The sequence below is a fragment of the Apus apus genome, chromosome 3 (assembly GCF_020740795.1).
Source record: "Apus apus isolate bApuApu2 chromosome 3, bApuApu2.pri.cur, whole genome shotgun sequence".
Lineage (NCBI taxonomy): Eukaryota > Metazoa > Chordata > Aves > Apodiformes > Apodidae > Apus > Apus apus.
Window position 1 is genome coordinate 12,442,419 of NC_067284.1, and position 15,925 is coordinate 12,458,343.

Here is a 15,925-nt window from a genome sequence, read left to right on the forward strand (position 1 = left end):
CGATGCTGAAATGAATGTAAAAAAAACCCCACGTAAACTACAACAGGAAAACAGTATTTTTTCAGACACTATGTACATCATCCAGTGACATGGACAATTCAACACTATGCTGACAGTGATGAGCACAGAGCATTGCTCTATCCTTGTCTTGAATACATGCTTATAACAATACTTTTCCCCTATGTATTACCTGAGAACTGGAAGCTGTTGAAATTATTTTGCACAGGATTTGGAATAGTTTGAAAAAAACCTGAGCAACAACAGCAGCCACTCTTGCTTCAAATTATTGACACTTCAGGATCTGCCTGCAGTTCTGACATACACAGACAATATGCCATCAAGTCTCTTTTTCTAATTGTGTTCACCCTAGGGTCTTTTGTGACTCACAAGTTATGACTACTTTTTAGTTGTAGTCTGCTACAATTTTTTTGTCAGTCCAAAAGGGCAGAGAGCTGATTCCTTTCACTTACATATTCCTAGTCTTCTGCTGAACCCATCTAATTTATGGGAACTGTGGAACTAGAAAATGGGACAGCATTAGTGCTTCATATATTCTCGTACAAGGTCATTTTTAGTTGAGATAGATGAACTGTGATGGATGCTTCAAATTATAGGTATCCAATTATATGATGCAGTGATGGAGAGGTTTGGAAAAGTTACTGTAGGTGCCTTATCTGAAAAGTTCTTGTATCAAGCACCTGAAACCACTCTTGGGTACTTCATCAGAAACCGTCTGGTTTGCAGGGGTCATCAGCACACATAGGTCACTGCCTAAATTGCTCCATCTGTATGGTGAGAGTAACTCAAATGATTGCTTCTCACCTAGTTTGGGATCAAACCACCCTTTTTCAGAGTGGCTGGTCTCTAACACACTGGAGCCTTCAGCAGATGCATGACGTTATCCCTTGGGTGCCTCAGGGACAGTCAGAGCCCCATGAAATACTGCTAGTTTCTTGTGGCACCTTAAAGAAAGATTAGCAAATTGCAAAAATCTGCTCTAAAGACATAGTTCTGTCCAAAGGTTGTCCTCCCCTGTATCGTAGATATCTTCAGTGTCCCCTTGTGTACTGTTCTTGGTGCCACATGGAAGCTTTGTTGTCACACTGTCTCCAGCTCACAGTCATTCAGACACATGTCCTCTTAGTATCACTCCATACCTTCTTTCACAGGCCTAATAAAAAACTCTTGGCAGCTAATGGAAAGATTACAATTTTCCCCCACATTTCGGAAGAATCATTTCCAAAATCTCACATCCACCAACCCAAATTTTCCCGGGGCTCCTTGTTTGTTGGAGTCTTCCTGCAACATCAACCTAAATTCACTAAGTCTGCAGCACAAACCTAACATGAAATACAACATTACTTCCAGGGGCAGCTGTTGGGGCTATTTGCTTGCTGAAAATCAGACACATAGTTAGTTCCTGGTAAATTATCCTCAGCAAGTGCCTGCATGAGCCCAGCATGGGTGCAGGCCCAGAGGCAAAGCCATAAGCCAAGTCTGGGAGGTGCTGCCCTAACAGGCACAAGCCGTAGCTCTTTCCCAGAGGACTTGCAGTTCTGGGTGTGTTTGCATGAGGAGGCAAAAAGGGAGCTCATTTAATGCATGTGGTCAGGCAACCTGAAGACACATCTTGCCTTACTTATATTTGTGCAGGAGCAATAATAAGTAGAAGGAAAACTCTGCTAATATCAGCACAGCCTGACATTCCCTGTGCATCAGCACATTAAACAATCTGGTAAATAAGACACGAATTACTCTTAAAAAGCTTTTACAACAAGTATCAAGATGCCTCCATCTCAAAGGTGACCTGTGGTTGCTAACAACTGGCAAAAAGAACCATATGAAAATGAGGGCTACAATGAAATTCTTAGAAATGCTTCAAGTGTTCAGCACAACTGGCTTCAAATATGCCCTCTCCTTTTCAGCTAAGGCCCTTGACAAGCAGGCTGGCTGTCCAATACAGCCGCCGGTAGCAAATGTCTCTGCAGGAGCCCTCTGCTTTTGCAGAGGCAGCACAGCTGCCCTGCTGAGACCAACTGTTTTTGCAAGTCCTTCAGAAATGCCCAGCTTTGTAACCCCTCTGGAGGCCCTGCAGGCTGGAGCTGCATGTTGCCCAGCCGTGGCAGTCACGCTCTCTCTGCTCTTCATCTCCGTGTCCCAACAGTGGTTTAATTTTATCTCACCACCTCCCAAGGTGTCTCTTGAGCAGGGAGCTGGCAATCGACCCAGGATGTCTGAACAGCAGGTCCAGGTAGGCAGAAATGGGCCTCCATGAGGGTATGGTGGTCTGTGAGACAGCCACCATGACCAGGTGTGCTGACAGCAGCACACACCAGTTCTGCTGCATTCCTGCTTAGGACTTCAACATCTTGATGGGACCTTAAATAGCTTTTATTGCCAGTCTGATGTCCACCGAAGCCAGTGATATATTTAATTTAGAACAGCTTTATTCAGAGATGTTTACCCACAGAGTGTCCCAATCTGGAGGCACCAGAAAGGAGGTCACTTACAATTTATTTAATTTAGTTTCTGGTTTTATTCAGCAGTCCTCTACTCAAAGTAACTTGGAGCTGTGCATCAAGGCTGATTATCAAACCTGTCTAGGAGATTTAGTCACACAGCTGTGCATCTAAATCTCCTTAGCCATGTTTCAGCAGTGTCAATCACATGATGTTAAATTGGAGATAGGATTTTTGGATAGATGTTGAAATGGAAGAGAGAGCACTCAGGGTAGAAACCAAGCAAAAATGTGACTCTTGCATCGTGCAGCTGGCTGTGAGGTTGTACCACCAATGGTGGCATGGAGGAAGGATCTCCTTGGCCTGGGGAAACTGAACAGCACTGACTGCACCAAGCTTGACCAAATTCCTCAAGAAGTGTGCACTAGGACACCAGCACTGCTCTTACACATACAGTGCATTTTGCACCTGAGGAGTTAGGAGTTTGACAACTTTACACCTTTGGAAACAGCCATGGATGGCAGGCTCCACGTAGAAGAACCATTGTGACCTGCAGGAGCAGGAGCTAAGACCCAGAGATGACACCATTTCCTGATAAAGCTGAAACCAACGCCGTGGAGCTACCCTTTCTTCCTGAGAGCCAGTCTCACAACTCTGCCAGATTATTTTGACGTTTCCTCCACCCTGAGCATTTTCACTTCAGTTGTAACAATACCTTTTAGCTTGGGGACATTGCCGATTTTCTGCAGACTCTTGCCAAAAAAGAGGAGGGGGGGGGGAATAAAAAATAAAAATTGCTTTCCAGACATTTGAGAGCACTGGAATTGTTCAGGTGCTGAAGTCAATGTGAGGTATCAGCCCATAAGTGGGAGGCTTCAGAAGCTTAAAAACCTCAAGGTAGCGAAACAATGATTTGAAGAGGCCATCTCTCTTCTGATTACTACAGAGAAAGGAGGATAGTACAGTGAACCTGGTTAAGATGTAATATTCCCAACAGAGAAAACCTGATGCTAATGCTAGTGTCAAACTGAAGATCTGAAAGGGACTAATCACCTTTTTTCTCCTAGGAAGAACTTTCCATTTTATCACTGCTTCAATACCTGAGCAATTCCATTCATCTCAAAAGTCTGAATCCCAGCTCCTCTGCTTCACTTCTGCTGGGAATTGAGGGAAATAGAAAAAAAATGCAAACATACCAGAACTTACAGGAACTGAATTGTCATACAATCATAGGATCATAGAATGGTTTAGGTTGGAAGGCACCTTAAAGACCATCTATTTCCAACCCCCTTGCATGGGCAGGGACACCTCCCGCTAAATCAAAGTTGCTGAGAGCCCCATCCAACCTGGCCATGAACACTTCCAGGGGTGGGGTATCTGCAACTCCCCTGGGCAACCTGTGCCATTGTCTCACCACCCTCACACTAAAGATTCTGAAGAACACATCAAAACATTCCAGACATTCTTCTATAATTAATATTTAAGGAGCATGCAGCTAGAAGAAAGAAATCATCCAGGAAGCAAGGTGTTCTTATGGTGGGAGCTTGTTTGGCCATGGACTGCTGGGACAGGGAGCAAGGGATCTCACCCCCACATTCCTGCATGGGGCGGTAAGGACACGCACAGGGCTAAAAATGGGATTTCAGGGGGAGGCTGGCTCTGTTTGCTAATGGGAAGGTGTCCCCTTTTGTTACTAGTTCATGAGAGAGGGTAGGTGCTCTCCCTCCAGCTTTTACACTGCTTCTCTAGAGCTTTCTATTTGGTCCTGGCTTCCAGACTGAAGGAAAGCAGTTAACTATCTCCCTTGAGCATCTTAGCCTGCTAGCTCTGAAGCTCAGGTTGTTTGAGAGAGAGAACATCAAGAGAAAGCATCCTTTTGTGTTTCAAGAGAAAGCATCAGCTGGAAATGAGGGGATTAGCACAACCTCTACACAACTAAGCACCTCTGCAGCACTCCAGTGATCTTCCCACACTTATGTTTACTCTGCTCCTCAGTGCTTCTTTAAGGTGCTGTGTGTCTTCCCTGATTATGTTGCAAAGAATGAGAGAGAAGCTGGATGAACAATTTCCAGATAACGTGCTCCTCTGCGGGAACTTTGTCAGGTTATTCAACATTGGCAAAAAAGAAATAATTGTTGAGCCCTGGGAGGAGGGATATTAAAAAACATTTTCCTGTTCTCCAGCATAAAGTGGGAGTCTTGGCGGCCTCCTTGGGGAGCATGAAGATGCTCTTACCTGATGCTGTAAAAATGCAGGAGCTAAATCACAGTGGAAATACGATGCTGGAAGGGACCTCAGGAGGTTATGTGACTTGGTCCCTGTATGAAACAGGGTTAGCCAGAGCACCACTAATCTGGGAGCCTGTGTGTCCTCTCACTGAGCACTTGGCCTTCAGGACTGGTCCCTCTTGGGGATAAGCAGCCCTGTTGCTTGCCTGCAAAGAGTGACCAGGCACCACAGGGCTAGGGTAAAATGAGAAAAATCCTCCTCAAAGAATACTGGGGTGGTTGAAAAGTCCCACCAAAGTCAGAATTCTGGAAAAAGAAAACCAGAACTGACTGAGATCTCTGCCTCCTCACTTGGCACCTCTGGAAAGCCTCATTGCTCTGAGAAATCTCGAGAATAGAAGAACCAGAGGGCTGATCCACCTAAAGGTCACCAGCAGGACTCCTCTCCCAGTCATACCCAGTCCCTTTCTTTGGTGTAGTCCCAAAATCAGTATATGTAAGAGCAATCATTTCTAGTAACTGGAGAAGGAGCCATTTAAAAACAAAAACAGGTGATGCTAAATATTTCCTACTTATGAGGACATGAGCAGAGCTCAAGAACATTAGCAGACTTCACAGGTGCTGTTAGGAGAACAGAGCTCACATTTGAACCCCATCAGCACCAGGAGACAAGGCTTTCTCCTCAGCTAGGTTATGTTCAGTGAAAGAAATGTCAGGAAAATGCAAGGGTTTTTGAGTTGTGGGAAGCATTTGTCTTTTCCTGGGTGACACTGATTTGAGGAAACAGTCTACAGGTGAAAGGTGTAGAGATCTCTACATGATCAGAGGCACTCTGGTACTTTCCAAAGGTACTGGCTACATTCACACCCACTTGTAAACTCAGTGCAAAGGATAAAGCACCTGGGGAAAAACACTGGCACAAGAAGTTTAACACTGGAGGGTGACTGGAAGTAGGCAACTGTGTCAACACAGCTGCCCAAATTGATAAGGAAGGATCAAAGGTGTCCTGGAAATGATTTAAAGGGGAATTTATGCTTAAATGAGCTGTCAAAATCAGCAATTTGGGGTGCCATTTTGTAGCACAGCTGACAGGTATTTAATAGAAATTGAATACAAATTTTGAGGAACAAAGGAGTTAGGTAAAGAGACACCATTTTGGTGATCTACTAGTAGTCAGTGATCCAGGGACATTTCTGAAGACAATGTTGGTTCCACAAGAAACAGTGACTAGCTAGATCTCTGTGTGTTGATGCTTCAGTGTAGAAATGCAAGGAACCATCAAGGAATTTTTGGTAATTTCACTGCATCGTGTGAGGCATGGGTAGATGGCCAGGATGTGGCACTTACTGGGCACAGCTTTTGATGATTTTACTATCATCTGGTTTCACTGTCCAACATCTACTTTTACATGCATTGTACGTTTTGACCCCATAACATCCAATGTCCCCCCCGCCCCCATCTGCCATAAAACATTCTAAAGTAAGTGAAAATTCAGACTGATCGATTTTCAGCATAATTTTCAAAATCACACAGTGTTGCTGAGCCCACAGTTTGAACCATACACACAGATTTTCCTGCCTCATGGAACAGCTTAAAATATTCTATCTAATATGGCCCAAAATTGGATGAGCATTGGTTTTGCTGTACTAGATAGTGAAATTATTTAAAGGTTGTTACATTAAAAGGTCCATTAAGATATTTGTTGTTGAATCCATAATGTAAAAGCATTATGCTTAAAATAGTAAAAAGAAAATTACTTCCATGCTTTGCCTGTTGAAGATAGCATTTTAAGAACATAACTCTATAAACCAGTTTCAGAGAAAACATTTTTTCTGAAAACAGACTATGATATCAACAGTATTATCAGTTAAATACACAGAGAAGAGAGATATTACATGCACCCAAAGTATAATTTTTTAAATAACTGTATCTTTTTTTCCCCTCTTGAATAATGCCCCTTGTGAGCCTGGTTAGAAAACAATAGCTTGGTTATGAAAGAATGGAAATTTTATCCATGAAAATGCCACCCTCACATTAAAATCATCACATAGCTCACAGCATGCTGCCTGCAAGCTTCTCAGGTATAAATCTATCCGTAAATAAGAACTAGTTTAAACTGTGGTTCTTAACCTTAGGGGAACATCTTATTACACAGTTGATTAGAATGTGCTGTACACTATTAAATTGAAAAAAGAAAAAAAAAAGAGAAGATCAAATTAAGATGCACTGTAAAAACTAAACAAAGAGACGAGATAAATGCTAGCCTCTGCATTTTTAACCTATTTTTACATATTACACTCAAAGTTAAGGCTCTGAGGACAGCTCTACTGCTTGCTCCTTGCTGTCATGATGTCATTCCTTGCAGCTGGAGGTCCCGGAGGTCCCCGGGGTGCCAGGGCAAAGCTGCCAGTCAGGGAGAGCCAGGAGCTCACTGTACTTGGCTGCTCCATGGCACAGGAACTGGACACACCCCGGGGCACTTGTAAAATGGGAAGAGGATGCAACTCGAAGTTACTCACTTTGTAGTAGCTGCTTTAATCAAGGATACAAACTCTCAGTTTTCTCGCCATCATTTGTCTCTGGCTGTTGAGGAACAGCCTTTTTAATCCCTGGGTTTTTCCAGTCCTCCTCTCACGCTCCAGCAGAAGCAGTGGCAAGGGACAGACAGGGTGGGTACAGCCCTAGGAGCAATGAGGGGCTTGTCCCCTGGTCCTAAGTCTCACAGACTGGTGTAGGGTGTGGGCAGAGGATGGTGATGAGTATCAGTGCACCTTGTCCATCAGGGAAAGCTACAGGATCATTTTCAGTGTGACACAGACTGGATTTCATACACAGGGTATGCAAAAACTTCACACCTGAATAGGTTGGGAAGGAGCCTGCACTTAGCCCTATTCACATTTGCTGAATTCTGCAAACTATAAAGGAACCAGGATAATAGCATTTTCCGTTAGAAAACTCCCTCAGCAACCAGAAAATAAGGAAATTGTGCTTAAGAAAAGCTAACCTGCTTAATAAGATGTGGAAGATATTCAAGCAGTATTTTCTTTCCTATGTGATTATACATTAAGAATTAATTTATGTTCTCAGCAGTTCCCAGACATCTATTGGCTCCCATGGGCATCTACAGGGCCTGAGGGATATAGACAAAATCCAAAAGCACACACAGTGAATTTGTATAGATAGCAGGGACTCAAGAAAATTGTCATGAATTTTTTCTTCCAATATAGTGGTGTGACTGGGCCAAGTCCTGACTTCTGCCCTGGTATCTGGACTTGTCTATACTCTAGATTTAAGCCTTGGTAATGCAAAGCAGCACTTTAACAGGAGCCTGAAGTTCAGCTCCCTCTCTAAGCTTGGCTTTCCCTAAGGCTTGGTCAGGGCTTTCTCACCTCATGTTTGCACTTCTTATTTTGGCTGCTCTTCAGCAGCATTGGCCACAGTTCTCTGCTAGCACTTATTAACAGGAACAGTTAACAGAAATGGCACAACTTTAAGTCTACAAACAGCCATGAGGTGCTTCTTGACAGCTAGCTAAAAAAGCTGCAAATATCTCCTACCAGTAAATCCCAGTATACTTACCTACTGCCCACCCACACATCCAGCTCACTGCAAAGCAAGCTGTGCCTAAACCCCATGGGTATGGCTGATCTGGTTTTCTTTATGATACATTTTTTCCTCCTGTATGAGATACTGTAAGTATCTTCATCTTTTCCATTGTTTGTAGCAAAGTGTTTGAAAATAGTTTTTCTATTGTCAAGTACTCAGGGAAAACAAGCAAGCTTTATGTTATTAGGATGTATTTACTTTTAACAGATTAGAATATTTTATTCCTAAATCAGAGCCTATAAAAGTTATCTAAATTCGATATTTTGACAGTAAACACTGTATCCTTCTGAAAGAGACAACTGGACTATGCAAAGGTATTAAAAAGTGTCAATTGCCATTTAATATGAGAAGGTTTCAGAGCCAATTTGGCACCTTTGCTGTTAATGGAAGATTTCTCCCTCTTTTGCAGACAGCTTTCTGCTTACTAGAGAGAAAAGTCTGTGTTTGCCTCAAACTCTTCAGGACAGAGACTGTTACAATCAACAGGTTAAATGCGGGGCTTGTTTCACTTCTTTAATAACTATCAGAAAAATTGTATGTAGAAATTTCCCCAATTTCTGGTTCCAAACTTCTCCACAAGTGGGAGCAATGAGGCAGATGCAGACTTTTGGACTTCTCAGACCCCACTGAGGTTCAGCCAGGCAGCACAGCCCGACCACAGGAGATCTTCTGACACTGGGCTTCAAGCACAAACTGTAAAGGGTTTGAGTAACTACTATTTCTTGTACTGAAATAAGAATTTCTGACTACTGCTTTTTAGTTTGTTTTGTTCTCCTCTGTAAGAGGGAGGCTTTTTCTATGGTGTCCATACACTACCTGACACAACTGGAAAACATCCACAAAAGGAGACTGTGGGTTTCCTAATAGCAAAAGGCTCAAACAGCTAATGAGACCTACCCCTCCCCTCCTCCCCATTTCTAATGGGTTAGCTTTCTTAAGGACCCGTGGGAGGAACTCAAATATGGACAAGATGATAGCTGTTTTTCAGAGGAACACTATGTGTTTTAATATCCCTGAAAGCCCTCCTAAGACTCAGCAGACGCTGTGTGAAATGCAGCCCAGAGAAAGGCTCATACACATAGAGCAGGAAAGAGCTATTGTAACCCCTCAGGTGTTAGTGCTCTATTTATACCAGTCCCTACTGCATGATTTGTCAAACTATTCAGGATTTTCAGATCTGTGTTTCAATCCAGGGAATAAAACCAGTGATGATGTGGGCTTTTAATTCAGGAAGATAATGTCCTGCTGTCTCTTACAGCATGGAATTCACACTCACGCTGTGCAAAGCAGCTTCAGCCAATACAGCTCTGTGAGACCACTTGGCTAGTCTGTGCTAGCCTTTGAAATGTAACAGCCCAAAGTCATCAGTCTTGGCAAAAAGAGAAAGGTGGATACTTGACTTTCACAACTCAGGGAAACATGAATTGCACGGACAACCACCTGAGCAGCTGTATGGTGACAGCTGTCACAGCCAGACACATCAAACAGAGCTGTGTGTGTGGATGTACCCAGCTGGACCATTTCACTCTGGCTGGAAAGTTTAGAGGAATCAGTTGGAAAGCATCTAGTCCAGAAAAAGTACACATGCCTGCTTGGTATAACCCATTTCAGACTTCATTCTTAATTTCCAAATTGGGTGCTAACTACTGAACCTAATCTATTTCAGCAGTTTGAGAAGCACGTGGTTTTGCTCTTTAAGTGCTATAATGAAGCATCTTGGTAAGTGGATCAGCAGGAAGTTCTTGGCTGTATGAATGTGTGAGGTGTGCCTGTATTACTGTCACCCACTTCCATGGCCGGGACTCACTGTGCAGCCACTTTTGGTTTTGCAACTTTGGATTTTTTGGAATGTGAAGACAAGGCACGGTACAGTTTTGCTAAGTTCCAAGTGTTTTCCCTCATGTGAAACTTCTCACATAGCAGAAATGTTACTAACTCAAAAGCATTACTGCAGGAACACAGTAGTGCTGATGGGAAGCTGTCCATTTCAAAATGAAGATAGTACCTATTTGACTGGCAGTCACTGCATGTTTTCAAGTCAGGAAGGCACAGTTATAGCTCAGCTGTCTACAAAACTCCTTCTTGGAGAAAATGGAAAGATTTTCATCAACAAAATACTTGAAACAAGGCACAAAATATTAATTTGTGTGATACACAGAATAGTGGAATTATCCTGGCAATTTACATGTGAGCTCCAAGTCAGTGCCTTCAGGCAGGCTATAATTCCACACAAGCATCCCTGACGAACAGGATAATAAATCTCTTTCTGAATGGTATTTTCAATTTATGTGCTTGGCTTCAAATTCCTCTCCTACAGGAAAGACAGAAGCAGCACAGGGCCCAACCCATGGAGCATACTTCAAGAGTGTGTTTTGCTATTTGCATGCTCCTATGCTAATTTGAAAGGAGTATTCAAATGAGTACTTGAAATGGGTATTTCAGAATAATAATAATAAAAAAAAGAAAAACAGCAGAGCAGGTAGAAATTGCTCTCTGGGGTAGCAGATAGCCTGTCCTGCTTGCTGAAAAAAATAAGTATATCAGATGCAATAATTCCTTGATGGGAAAACCCTTTAGCTTGTGAGGAGGAATAAGTTAATCTGAAAATAAATAAATGTGTAGGTTGTTTGTTTTATAAATAGAAAACAAAGCCTGCTTTCCAAAAATTAGAAAGAGTGGATCTGGAGATGGCTGGAGTATTAGGGCTCTGGAGTGAAAGTGGAAAACAGTGAGATGCTATCACTGCACAAGTAACTGCAAAAACATCCAGAGGCATGAAGACGGTACCTGGAGAGACGGGAAAGAGCCAAGGGCTCAGGTGGCCCATGCTGGGGCTCTTCCTCTTGGGGGAGGAGGTAAGCACTGCTCCCCTCCTCTTAAAGGCTCCACCAAAGATGATGGCCCTTCATCCAAGATATGTGTTCAGGAGGGGGATCTTTCATGCCCTTCTGTAACTTACGGCTCTTAAATCAGTATAAATGGGTAAATCAACCAGCAGTGTAATTAGAAGCTGCCAGCATGATACCCCTCTAGGACATCCAAACCTGGAAAGGCTTACTGGCAAAAAAAGGTAATTTTGCAAGGGTGATGCTGGAGGTCTTGGTGCAGCCTGTTACCTGCCAGACTGAAGCTGTGATGTTTGGCCAGAGGTGTGATGGAGGAGGGTTTCCAGTGGCAGCAACTGAGCAGCAGTGCTGGGGACTAGTGATTTGCTTCCATTTCCCAGCTTTTCAATCATATTTGGAGAACCACTGATACTGTACCACTGGGTCTTTTTCAGGAGTACTGCAGAGACTGAATGATGGTTTGGGCATTACTGAAAAACCTCCTTCATCAGTGGGTGTGACCCATGTGCTCACTGCTGAGGACACGCAGCCTGTGCCCAGTCAGCCGGTACTCCCCCCACACGGAAAGGAGGGGAGACACTGAAGTGGGGGAGTGGAAGGTAGTAGGAAGAAGAACTAAAGGAACAAGCAAGAGGAACAGACCTCCCTCAAAGCCCAGGGTGCCCTTGAAGAACCAGTTCACTCTCCGCAAGCAATAGAAGAGGAAAATCACCAGCCTACACCAGTGTTTGAACAGAATAAGGTGGCTCAATCTGTTCCAACTATAACAACTAGTGCAACCAAGAGAAAGCGTTGATAGGAGTAGGCAATTATCTTCTCGGAGGCACAGAGGCACCCATTTGCAGACCAAACCAGCTCTCTAGAGAGGGGTGCTGGCTGCCAGGTGCTCACATCAGGGATGTTATTGAGAGGCTCCCTATCCTTGTACACCCAACCGACTATTACCCGCTCCTGGTGTTTTATGTGGGTACCACTGATGAAGCCACCAGCAGTGTTAAGAATATTAAAAAGGATTACTGGGCCCTGGTAGCGGCAGTTAAGAACTCTGGAGCACAGATGGTGTTTCCATCAATCCTGGCAGTGAAAGGGAAGGGGATAGACACAGCCAATTGGGTCCAGAAAATCAATACCTGGCTAGTGCTACAGCCAGGGGTTTGGCTATCTGGATCATGGGACCAGCTCTGACAAACCTGGTTTGCTGGGGGCTGATGGGATCCACCTCTCAGAAAAGGCGAAGAGCATCCTCAGCCATTGGCTAGCCAAGCTGGTGAAGAGGGCTCTAAACAAGAGAGATATCAAAGTGCTGGAGTGAGTACAGAGGAGGGCAACAAAGCTGGTGAAGGGCCTAGAGAATAAGTCTTAAGAAGAATGCTTGAAGGAGCTGGGAATGTTTAGTTTGAGAAAGAGGAGGCTGAGGGGAGACCTCATCAGTCTCTACAGCTACCTGAAAGGTCATTGTAGAGAGGTTGGTGCTGGTCTCTTTTCACAGGTAATTAGTGACAGAACAAGAGGCAATGGCTTCCAGCTGCAACAGGGGAGGTTTAGACTGGACATTAGGAAACATCTTTTCACAGAAAGAGTGGTCAGACCCTGGAATAGGCTGCCCAGGGAGGTGGTTGAGTCACCATCCCTGTATGTCTTTAAGTGTTATTTGGATGTGAGGTTGGTGGATATGGTTTAGGGGAGAGCTTTGTAGAGTAGGGATGATGGTTGGACTCAGTGATCCCAAGGGTCTTTTCCAACATGGATGGTTCTATGATTCTAGATTAAAAGCTCCACATGAGCCACCAGTGTGCGCTGGAGCCCAGAGAGCCAATTGTGTCCTGGGCTGCATCAACAGAAGTGTGGCCAGCAGGGCCTGGGAGGTGATTCTGCCCCTCTGCTCTGCTCTGGTGAGACTCCACCTGGAATACTGTGTACAGTCCTGGGGCCCTCAGCACAGGAAAGACATGGAGAGGATCCAGAGAAGGGCCACAAGGATGATCAGAGGCCTGGAGCACCTCTGCTATGAAGATAAACTGAGAGAGTTGAGGCTGTTCAGCCTGGAGAAGAGAAGGCTCCAGGGAGGTCTTACAGTGGCCTTCCAGTACCTGATGGGCTACAGGAAAGCTCTGGGGAGGGGCTTTTCACCAGAGGGGGCAGAGATAGGACAAGGGGTAATGGTTTTAAACTGAAAGATGGTAGATTTAGGTTGGACATCAGGAAGAAATTCTTCACCATGAGGGTAGTAGGTCACTGGAATAGGTTGCCCATGGAGGTTGTGGAAGCCCCCTCCCTGGAGGTGTTCAAGTCCAGGTTGGATGAGGCTTGTGCAGCCTGGTCTAGTGTGAGGTGTCCCTGCTCATAGCAGGGGGGTTGGAACCTGATGATCTTTAAGGTCCCTTCTCTTAACCATTCTATGATTCTATGATTTTTAGGATCGTAGACAGGCCCCTGGAAGGACACAGGTGACCCTCTGAGGTGATTTTTTATGAGTTTCTGTGACAGGCATAAATGCTTGATTGGCCAGCTCTAGGCAGAGGTCACCCTTCATATCTCCCCCCAAGAGTGGGGCTGGCCAGGGAAGGGCAGAACCCTGTATTCCACAGGCCTTTAGGGAGGAAAGTGCTCAGCAATGGGAGCTTATGGAAAGATGGACAAGGAAACTCTGGCAGTAGTGAGTGGTCTCAAGAGTGGACACAGGAGGGGACAGACTCTGGCAACCCAAGAAGCTCTCAGTTGGGCAAAAGGATCCAACCAGCAAAGGGGATCAGAGGGGGAAGCACATTCAGAAAGCCTCAGGCAGCAGCCACAGCCTTTGTGACTCCCATGTCTAAGACTAAGCTTTGTCTTTAACACAGTGGCCTTAATTTTGGTGTTTTGCCTTCTTGTTGCCATTCTGGATGTGAAAGAACATCCTTTGAGCAGAGCAGCTAGATGTTGGGGCTGATCAATGTGCTTCTTGGGTTTCTAAATAATTTGCAGCCCCACACAGTTCTGTTCAACCTAACTTTACTGCCCTTGGGATTAAGGAAAAATATCCCTGTGTAATAGGAGCTTTTTGTTACAAAAGTGCCTGTGCCGAGTCCTACCCAAGCCCCAGATGTCCTACAATACCTGGTGACTATTTCAGGGCTGTCTCCTTGCCCAGATAGGAGCACAAATGCTACTCTGAATGTGACTGAACCTTTACAAACTCTCAGCAGTCCAGTGCAATGGTTGCACTGGGTCTCCAGCCCATGCTGGCTGCACAGGGAGCAGGTAACTCCATTCCTCTTGGAGCAGACTTTTATACTCTGAAAACTATTCTTAGCATGTCCTGCTTCAATTAACTCTTCAGCTTAAAGAACCTCGTTAATCTCCCTTGGACCATATTTTTAAGCCCTCCCCCACACCCTCACCAGGTAGCTGACACACTGAGGTGGCTGTGTCCTGAGCAGCAGAGTCCTCCAGCCAAGAAGTCACCAATGTTGAGCTACAGGATCAAATCCCTCCACGTGTTCTGTAGAGTGCAAACCTCCTTGTGCAGCCCTGGGAGATGCCTGCCTTTCTCTCAGCACTGCTTTTTTTTTTTTTCTGCAGCAGTGGTACCTGGTGAGCTGCTTCCCATCCCGTGTTTGTGCAGCACATTATTCCAAGCTCAGAGTGATGCTTCCTACCTTCTTCCTGAACCTGCTTCTGCAGATCCCATCTCCAATCCACCTCAGTTACATTCAAATTCTGACCTCATCTGCACCTGCTGAACTTCCCACCACAACGTCCTCCACAGACCCCGCATTTGTTTCTGTCAGGACTGCCAAGAGCAGTGAATTAGCTGTGCAAAAAGGTTCAGAAGGGCTGATCCACCAGCTGTTTGTAGAAATAAAACCCTGGGCAGGTGGTCAACTTTACACAGGTCAAATCCATTGAATTTATGAGGGCTGCTCATAAGCAGCCATATTTACATACTTGAGTGTGTGGAGAATAAGTGCCAGCCTTTTTAATATGCTGGTCACTTTATCAAAGAAAACTATAATGGTATTTTAAGTCAAGTTATGCCAGGGATTAGTTTGACAGACTTTATGTAATTACATGGAGATGAGTTTGGCCCAGTGACCTTTTTCTTTATCATGGTGTCTTCCCAGTGTTTGACCAATGACTCTTCAAATAGCTTTGAACTGGTTTAAGGCTTTTCTCATTGTTTGTTTCAAGATCTTTTTCTCCTTTTTTAATATACAAGACCAGTCTCTTTATGACACAGAGATCCTCACATCTTAAACATATTGCTCTTACAGTGAGGTTATGTTAAATCCAAACACCTCAGCCAGAAGAGCTGCTACTGACAGGTTCCCCTTCTACATACTCCTGTGATTGCCAGCAAGGGGCACCTGGATTTCAGCAGAAATACTGGGATCAGGGCAACAGGAGATTTAAAGCTGACATCCACTGTCTTTAGGTGGCCACGTGGTAAACCTGGTGGGTTTTACAGAACTAAAAAAACCACAACAAAGCTTCAAGGCACATCACCAACAGCAACAGGGGTAAGCTCAGAGCTGCAAAACCAATGCTGCCTCTGCTTGAATGCTCCTCAAATTGTTAAATAACAATACAAGCAAAAGTGCATCTATCTTAGAACTCTTTAAGGCAGACATGCTTATCTGCTCCCTGAAAAGAAAGGGAAGAGATTTGAGGATGCAGACAAATTCAGCACACACAGGACTTTGTCTGCAGAGAAAACCAGGGAAGAGTTAAGCACAATTTTCTCTCATTTTCAAAGCAATCAAGGAGTTCCTTGCAGAAGAACCAAGCTATTTAGAAACAAATGGCA